This window comes from Phasianus colchicus, chromosome 6 (assembly GCF_987193195.1).
Source record: "Phasianus colchicus chromosome 6, bPhaCol1.hap1.1, whole genome shotgun sequence".
NCBI lineage: Eukaryota > Metazoa > Chordata > Aves > Galliformes > Phasianidae > Phasianus > Phasianus colchicus.
In genome coordinates, this window is record NC_143441.1 from 48,435,854 (window position 1) to 48,444,479 (window position 8,626).

The 8,626-nt window shown below is 44.0% G+C and overlaps 1 long non-coding RNA gene across 2 annotated transcripts; it reads right to left on the minus strand.

Moving 5' to 3' along the window:
• Positions 1 to 1,439: 1,439 nt before the first annotated feature.
• Positions 1,440 to 5,990, minus strand: LOC116238287 (uncharacterized). Of its 2 annotated transcripts, XR_016467918.1 has the most exons (6): positions 5,144 to 5,990; positions 4,985 to 5,034; positions 4,636 to 4,867; positions 3,398 to 3,619; positions 3,019 to 3,087; positions 1,440 to 2,730 (listed from the first exon to the last, which is right to left on the minus strand). It is a non-coding gene; the product is annotated as an uncharacterized LOC116238287 (long non-coding RNA). The 2 variants fall into 2 exon arrangements; XR_016467917.1 differs by having other exon boundaries at positions 4,985 to 5,990.
• Between the last annotated feature and the right edge of the window lie 2,636 nt (positions 5,991 to 8,626).

Below are 8,626 nucleotides of genomic sequence, written 5' to 3' on the forward strand. Positions count from 1 at the left end.
ATGGTGTATATGCACTGGTGTTATTTTTACACTGGGAAAATATAAGTAGTTTTCTCTCTCTTTTTTTTTTTTTTTGGCCTCTACTTAAGTCTAAACTGAGATGGAATTCAACAAGATCAAGTGCCGGGTCCTGCACTTTGGCCACAACAACCCCATGCATCGCTTGGGGGAAAGAGTGGTTGGAAGGCTGTGCAGAGGCAAAGGACCTCGGGGTGTTAGCTGACAGCCAATTGGACATGAGCCAGCAGTGTGCCCAGGTGGCCAAGAAGGCCAGCAGCATCCCAGCTTGCATTAGAGATAGTGCAGACAGCAGGAGCAGGAGGTGATCGTCTCTCTGGCACACCACAAGTCAGGCAGCATCTCTAGTGCTGTGTTCAGCATTGGACCTCTCACTATAAGAAGACATTGAGGCCCTGAGCAGGTCCAGAGAAGGGCAACAGAGCTGTGAGGGGTCTGGAGCACAAGTGTGATGGGAACAGTTGAGGGAGCTGGGGTTGTTCAGTGTGGAGAAGAAAGAGTAGTTGGGCACTGGCACAGGCTGCCCGAGGGAGTGGTGGAGTCACCATAACTGCAGGTATTCCAGAAGTGTGGAGATGTGGTACATAGGAACGTGGTTTAGTGAGTAATATTGGTGGTAGGTAGGTGGTTGGACTAGATTATCTTAGTGGTCTTTTCCAATCTTAATGACTCCATGATTCTCTGTAGAAATGATAGACATCTGAGATGCTGCATGGAGGCACAGCTTCCAGGCCCTTCCCAGGGAGCATCGCAGGTCTCCATCATCCACCTTGTCCAGGGTGAGTCCCTGTTGCCCCAGTATTGGGTGGTCCTTTCATATGTAGCTGTGCATTCTGTTTCCAGCACCAATACAAGGGATTTTTGGACCAAATGTGGGTGTCTTACTGAAAGCAAGTAACCTTTGGCTCCTCTTAAATGTGGGATCCTGGTGTGCTTTGTCTCATCCAAATTAGACATCTATAATAGGACAGAGGAATCCTTACTGCAAGGATGGATTGATTCACGCCATCCCACTTCTAAGTCTGAAAGAGTACAGGTTTTCCACCCTCCAGATGGCTAAGAGCAGAGAAAATGAACCTCAGCAAAAGGAGTTTGAGAGATCAGCAGATTCCTGAAAAACAACTATCAAGGCAGAGCTTTCGGTGCATTATCTGTGATTGAGATCTATGATATAAATGTCTGTGTTGTGTATTTCAAGTCCGCTTCCAGCTATCAGCTCCTGAAAATCAGACGGACTGAGGATTGAAAAAGTGGATTTAGGTCAGGACCAGAATTCCTTCATGTGAGTAGTATGTCTTGCCCTGGACTTAATTTCCCATTTCCCTAAAAGTGCATTCTGCTGGAGAATAAGAAACACACAAAATCTAGTGAAAGTTTTCTTTGAAGATAAATGCTATTGAGATCTAGCAGGAGAATAAAAGGCAAGTTTTATTTTGTCAACTGTGCACAAACACAGTCATTCTATAAACAAGGAATTGATTCAATTGTTTCCAGAGGTATGAGAGTGAGTGAGCATGCTGAGATTTAGCTATTAAAGACAATCTCAGGAGAGGGAGGGAATTATTCTCCAGTTGAGGCAAATATTTCCCTCTCAAAAAAATAAATGAATCAAAGTCATGCTCAGTCAACCAAATTATCCAAGCAGATGCCAGCACCCCTGGTTTCTGGGCTGTATGTAATTTCAGGAGAGGGATGCAGAAAGGGGGGGCATCATGAAGGGGGTAGGGACTGTGGTGCTCCCAGGCTGAAGATTTTTAAACAAGGTAAAACTGCTGCATTTTGGAGCAGCTCCGTGCCCCAGAGGGATGGTTTTGATTCACTGCTTGCTGCCAAGCCCTGCTGGGGACTGATTTGTGCCTGCACAGCAACCTGTGCAGGTCTCTTGTTCCTAAAGCTGCTGCAGAAGCAGGCTTCCTGCTCCACCTGGGAGCAGCTCTGCATTTGCTATTAGTGGATCTCACCCCTTACTCCTCACCTTCCACTGATATGCTCTATCCTACTTGCACAAATCAGGCCCAGATGTGTTTAGTTATCTCTGGAAAGGTTGTCCCACACATGGTTAGCTAGCCCTTTCCCTATTACCTAGCTGCTCCTTGGATAAGGGCACTGATAGACCTTTGCTCCAAGACTTCAACTCCCAGCTTCACTCAGGACCTCCGGCTGGTCTCACTCTGAGCAGCCAAGAGCTGCTTTTCACAGTCATGTTCAGGGAAATGCATAAGCCAGACCCGTCACAAGTGGTGTTCCCCAGGGGTCACTATTGGAGTCCATGCTGTTTAATATCTGTATTGATAGTCTGGATGAGGGAATTGAGTGCAGCCTCAGCCCTGTGCTTCAGGACAACCCCAGGCATCGGCTGCAGACTTGGGGCAGAGTGGCTGGAAGGCTGCACAGAGGCAAAGAAAAGAGTGGTCAGGCACTGAAACAGGCTGCTTAAGGAGGTGGTGGAGTCACTGTCCCTGGAGCTGTTAAGGAAACGTGTGTGGCAGTGCTCATTGGTGATGTTTAGGGGAACATTCCCACACATTACCAACCACTTCCATGCATGAGGAAGGCTCTAGCTGCAAACCTCTCCTGTAGCTTCCTCTAGCTGCTCCCTGACTCATGCAGTGGTGGGCAGAGAGCTGAGGAGGAGTTGCCTTCAATTCACAAATCACTTTGAGGAGGGATTCCAGCCACAAGGGCTCTTCTGTTGTAGCAGCCAAAGCCCTCCTAAAATAAAATGGTGATATAAAATCATCTTCTAATCTCTTTGCGAGAGATTAGATTAACTGGTTAAAGGAGGGTAAAACAAAAGCCTTCAAATTGCAAGTAGTTAATTCAGGGACTTTCAATTTTATGGTTTGTGGAACAGGAACATTAGGAGTTGGGGACAGCTGAAAACAAGATACAATAAATGCAATGTTTCCCATTACGGGGAAAGCATGCAGATAAGGGATGAAACTTATCCCAGGTTTCATCTCTGGAAACATTTCTGTGTGTCCCAGGTGAGATGTGTACCTGCTGCTGGTCAGGTCCTGGTGTGACTATCTGGATCCAGGTCCATGCTTTGATCAGCGTGCAGAAGGCCTGGGTTTGAATTGCAAAGTGAAGAAAGGGGTTTAGAGGAAGGACAACAAAAAAGCAATTTTGTAAAAGATTGAGGGTATGCTGGCATCCTACTAAAGCCCAAAAGGATAATACGATCAAACCCAAGGGAGAGAGTTTATGCCAAGACCGATCTTGATCTTCTTGGGTAACAGGGGCACGTACAGAAGACTTGAGATTTGGCATGAGACACACACATGTGGACTGATAAATGAAGAAGCTTATAAGCCATGTCATATAAATAGAGCTCTCACAGCTGTGTCAGTGTGGCTCTAACATATGGCCTTGCCACCTGCAAGATCAGGGCTGCAATGAGCCGAGAAGTTTTCTTCTAGCCTGGTGGCTCTTCACCATGGCAAATGGTGCTGCTCAGTCCTTCAGCTGTTCGCAATCTGCCCACTCCACTTGGAAAGCTGGTCCAGAGCTTTTACTGAGAAACCACAATTCTGACACTGACTCTTTGAGAAGTGTTCATGGGCAAAGGGTAGAATTTATTCATCTCACTCCAGGAATGCTGTAAAATGGGAAAAACAGAAAGCCAAATGTGAATTTTCTCCTCCCTCTGCTCAGTGCACTGAACATCCCATTTCTGGGCTGTCGACCCAGGAAGCCATGAATCTTGAGCCAAACACAAATAAATAATTCTGTTAGAGAAGTCCTTGGGTCAAGCAGCACTCTTACAGCTGTGACCACTAGCAGGTGCTTCAGAGGAAAGTGGGAGGATCTATCACAGCCTTTCCCTTCACACTCTTTCTCACATCTGCTCACTGTTAATTGCTGCCTCTCAAAATGCATGTCATTTCTCTGGTTTTGGTTCATGTGATTGACTGAACATAGCCATGGCTCCTATGTGGGGCTCCTGGGTCAGCTACAACACTAATGTTGGTGATGCCCACCTAGGGAATAACTTGCCCCCAGTGATCTAGATCCTGTGCAGGAGACAGAGCCATGAAGAATCATTGCCCATCCATCTCCTCCCAGTCTTGGGTTCCTCCAGATGCTGCAGAAAATACAATTTCCCAAGCTGCAGCTAGCCAACTTATCACCAACAGCCATGACCTGGAGAGCTTTCTTTAGAGCCACCTGTTCTCCCTGCAAAGCTTGCAAACCTTCTTCTATCACACTGTATCTGACAGCAACTCATAAATCAGCCCACAGTTGCTGGCATCCCCTTTGAGGATAGTAGTCTGCAGCTTTTGTTTGGAGTAAAGTATGAGCGCAGGTGAGGAGAGCCCTGGGGGAAGCAGCCTGCTATGGATACAGCTGTGGTCTCTGGAAGTAATGACAGGTCCCACGCTCACATACAGAGCTTAAGGCAGACTGGCAGTCACAGAGCAGTGGTTTCACAGTGGTCAGATTCAGGCAGGACCTGGGCACATTGCTGCTCTGCCAACCTTTTCCCGCATTACCCACAGCTGCAGCCACACCAGAGAACATTGCAATTGTTTGTGCCCTCCTTCTTTACGAGGATGGCTTCACTTAATCACCTCAACTATTTTCTCTGGCCTGCTTCTTTCCCAACAGACTCACCTCTGTTTTTTTAGCAGAGATCCAGTCTGCAATGTTCAGAGATTATTCCTGAAAACAAGATCAGTGCTGCAAAGTAGAACTGAGCTCACCACCAATCTTCCTTCCCCAGGTCTGTGTTTGGTAATACAGTTTGATCCAAATCTCTGGATTTTCATGTTGTGGGCAGAGACCGTAGTTTAAACTGTCCTGGACCAGATTTTATTTCTTTCCCAGAACAAATTGAAAAGGTTTTCTTCAGAGCCAAAATGACATAAAATAAAATACAGCAGTTAAAAATAAAACTCTGAATCTCACCAATAACAGAGCCCAGCAAGTATTTCCATCTAATAGTAATGCATTACATACGTACTCTGGGCAGTAGTCTCCCTTTGAAGATCATGGGAATTTTGCCATTTATTTCTGCATAAAAAAATAAAATGCTGAATGCTCAGTATGAGTTTGGTTGGCTGCTGACTGAAACACTTTGCAAAGTGAAATAATTCTAGGCTTTCTACCGAACAACAGTCACCTTTACTGAGTCTCACACCAGTAACATGTGTTTGGAAAAGTCCAGTGTGTTAGGAGATGGATGGTTTGAATGCAAGCTGATGGATTTGTTGCATCAACTGTGCTGCTGGTGGCATACATGGCACATTTGTGATGTCAGTAGGGCCATTATGTGACTTTGTTCCATGTTCCCATTAGATGTAAAAGTGGCTTGAGGCATTGCCTTCTTACTGTGTGTGGGAGAACTGGAGCCAGGAGTGTTAAATGGCAGCTGAAAGGGCCTATGGGAGACAGCAGAACAAGATCTGGGTCTACAGATTTCCTAGGTTGAAGTCATCTTGCTCTGGATCCAAGTTGGGTGGGGCCCTGGGCAGCCTAATTTGGGGTTGGAAACCCTCCTTGTAGGAGGGACGTTGGAAGTTGGTGATCTTTAGGTCCCTTCGAGCTAAGACATTCTATGGATCAAGCTGATTAACCCTCCAAACCCTGAGTGATGATCACTTTCAGATACTAAAGCACAGAGTATGCAACCAGAACTCAAGACATCAAAGAGAAATTGAGACTTCCATAACCCTGGGGCCAGATCCTCATGTTCCCCACCCAGCCAATGGAGAAAAGCAGTTACTGTTGAATAGTGAATTAGAAGACCTCTACAAGGTGCATACCTCCCTCCTCTGGTTGACGTAAGGGTGCGTGCACTAGCAGCAGTCTGAATGGCTCTTTTGAACTGCAGAGCCACTGAAAATATTTCAAATACAGCCTTTAACCTGATCTTCTGCCGTATCTTATCTAGCCAACAACTTTAACACATAAAAGTTCTGCTAGAACCTCAACACATTCCTCTTCCCCTCCAGCCATCTACAGCTAATGATTAACATGCTGGTGGATAGAAGCTGTTCTTAATGAGCGAAAAGTGTTGAAAAACACATCTCCAGCTCTGCAGAATGCCAGTGGTTTCGTTTGAGAATTGCACCAGCTTCACTGTCTTTACTCTCCGTGAACACCAAGTCCTTGTGCCAACGACCAAGAAGTCTGCTTGAAACTTCCCCAAATCAAGTTGTGTTCTTCTGTGTTCAGAAATGATCTATCCTTGATAATCAGTGTTTGAGTCCAGATTGTGCCATTTAGTCACGTATGTTGATACACAGGAAAAAAAAGTAACAGTAAATAGCAGATTTCCCATTCCTTCTTTCCTCCCTTTGTAATTTAAGCTGAAACTGAAAATCTTTCAACTTCTTGTTGTCCTCCAAAACAAGAAGGAAAACCGTGTTTTTCAACAGCTCATTTGCAGAAGAGCGTTGAACAAGATGACACTCAATCCTTACTGGAACAGGGGCCAAAAATGTCACATATGCTGTGAAAAAAAGCTTCCATTTCGTCGCTCAGACCTCTTTTGTTGAAGGAACAGTTGGATCAGTTGTTGAATCACTTGAAGATATAGCTCAAAACTGGCCTTGAGTGACCCTAAGAGATTAGCTCCAGCATACCACCTTTCTGTAAACACCTTTATCTTATAGAAGTAAGCTCTGAGTTTAACTTTATTAAGTCCATCTTGCTTTGTATCCCATTTTACGCATTCCTACAGGCTTGAAATTATTCTTCCCTTCAAAAATTCCCTAGAGGCTGCCTGAATAACTCCCTTATTATCATAGACACTTCACTCTCACCAATAGACCAGTCTGGTGTTCCTTGTATTGGCTTAGCTGTCCCTGGAGACATTGAGCTTATATTACCTGCCTGAAAACAGACTAGCAGTGGAAAAAAGTAGGAGGCAATTTAATCTGAGGATTGGGAAGTTCAGAGAAATGAAAAAATTCAATGAGAATGGCTGAATAAAGAGAAATTGGAATAGAGATGGTCCTTAAGGCAGCATAATTCGACAGCTTATTTGACAAAAAAGGGCAAGAGTTGGAGCAAATGTAGAAGTTCAAAATAATAAGAACAACAGCAAACTGGTGGCTTGCAAGAAAAGAGAAAGAGGGATCGAATGAGACTGGACAGATGAAAAAGATATGAGCAGTAGGTTCTTCAGGGAAGGAAGCAAGCTGGAAGATCGCACTGAAATTCAGAAAGCGTTGTTTTGAGATAAATTGTCATCTAGGTAGATCACAGCACCACATTCCAATGGCCCACAGACTTTGTGCAGATGGGGATATACAGTGGACAGAAGGGATGCCTGAGTCTCATGTGACACTATGGGGAAGGGGAAAATAGGTGAAATCTGGGAAGGAACTGGGACCAAGTGTGATTTTTAGCTTAAATTCTTAAGCTTTGATAGATCCAGCACATTAGTAACTCTCACAAAATCTTCACCAACACCTCTGTTTATTTGTATACAGTTTTGGTAACAAGAAGGGGAGAAAAATAACTCTCCATGAAATAATGAATGGAAACAACGCTGGGACCATCCTTATGGGCTGTAAAATCCATGGAAGTCACAAGCAATTAATCTGCCACAAGAAAATCACCATTAGATAACGGGTTTTTACTCATTCTAGAAAAAAACACAGCAGGAACTCCACTTTTCATGAAGTTTTCTATGTCAGTCTGAGGGAACCCATTTTCTTCTTTATTGTCCTTATGTTCAGTTTTTAATTATTACCTTTTTCTCCTTGTAAATTTAAATCTGTTCCCATTACACTTAGAGTACAATAATGAAACCCTCCTGTAGCTAATTTAACACCTTTAAATTCCCATGGAAGTTAGCCAAAAATGTTGATGGATAGTGAAATGCCTACTTTATTTAAGGGGAGTAAAGTTCAAATACTACTCAAGCTGTATTTATGAAAATAAGATGTTGGTTAACTCTGTCTTGTTGTCCAACAAGATGATTAAAGAATAATCCTTATTCATTATGCTAAAATGACAGTCAAATAGGTATCAACTTGTCCAAAGTATTTCACATCCCCTAAAGATAAGCTAGGAATACCCATGAAGACACAACATCTTCAGACAGACTTGTAGGAGTTACCTGTGCAATCATCAAATTACACAAGAGGAAAAAAAGAAGGTCAGGAGACTGAGCAGGCTAAAGTATCACAATGAGAGAAGTGAAGTTTGTGAAGTCCGCTGGAAGACAATGGTAAATCAGTGCTGGCTGCACTGGAGGCAGAACAATACGGATTTTCAAACCAATCTTACCTTCCTCTCAAAAAGTGATACAAAACCAATAACTACTAGATGACAAGGAGACATCCAGCAAATACATCACTCCATATATCCATGGCCAACCTAGACACATTCTCTTCTCCCGTGTCTGCTTGGCTTTGATCTCAAGAGGACCTCACACCCTGCAAAGATAGGGTGGGAGGTGCAACATCTATGGCACATTACCAGTGTCCTGTAATGTAGTTACAAGCATATCTTCTGAAGAGATGTTGTTAGCACATCATTAACTATCTACTTCTGTCCTTCACCGACATTGTTTTTCCCCTAATTAAAGCCATTTAAACCACCTTTACTCCCTGTTACAATGATGGTGTACCCTACATGGTCCACAAGAACC